The sequence below is a fragment of the Penaeus monodon genome, chromosome 34 (genome assembly GCF_015228065.2).
Source record: "Penaeus monodon isolate SGIC_2016 chromosome 34, NSTDA_Pmon_1, whole genome shotgun sequence".
Classification (NCBI taxonomy): Eukaryota; Metazoa; Arthropoda; class Malacostraca; order Decapoda; family Penaeidae; genus Penaeus; species Penaeus monodon.
The window spans coordinates 14,540,528-14,540,841 of record NC_051419.1 but is presented as its reverse complement, the minus strand read 5'-3'; positions in this window follow the sequence as shown (position 1 = coordinate 14,540,841).

Genomic DNA, 314 nt, shown 5'->3' with positions numbered 1-314 from the left:
AGTGCCATTGAGTTACTTTTGTAAACCTCATCCATGAGTTATTAGCAGACGGAAACTTCTAAGAACTCAGGAAAAGTGGCATTGGAGTGTTGCATGAATTATTAACTGATATTTCTTAACTGTCTGGATCTGAAATGTGGCTAAGCATCTGTGACCTCTGTACAGCTAAAATTCATTGCACAGATATGTAGCCTGATACCAGCTAATCATCTATGAATTAAGTTAAATATGAGATTGTATGAAAAGCATCTATGAATTAAGTTAAATATGAGATTGTATGAAAAGCACTGTAGAAATGCAGTCTAATCTAAAAT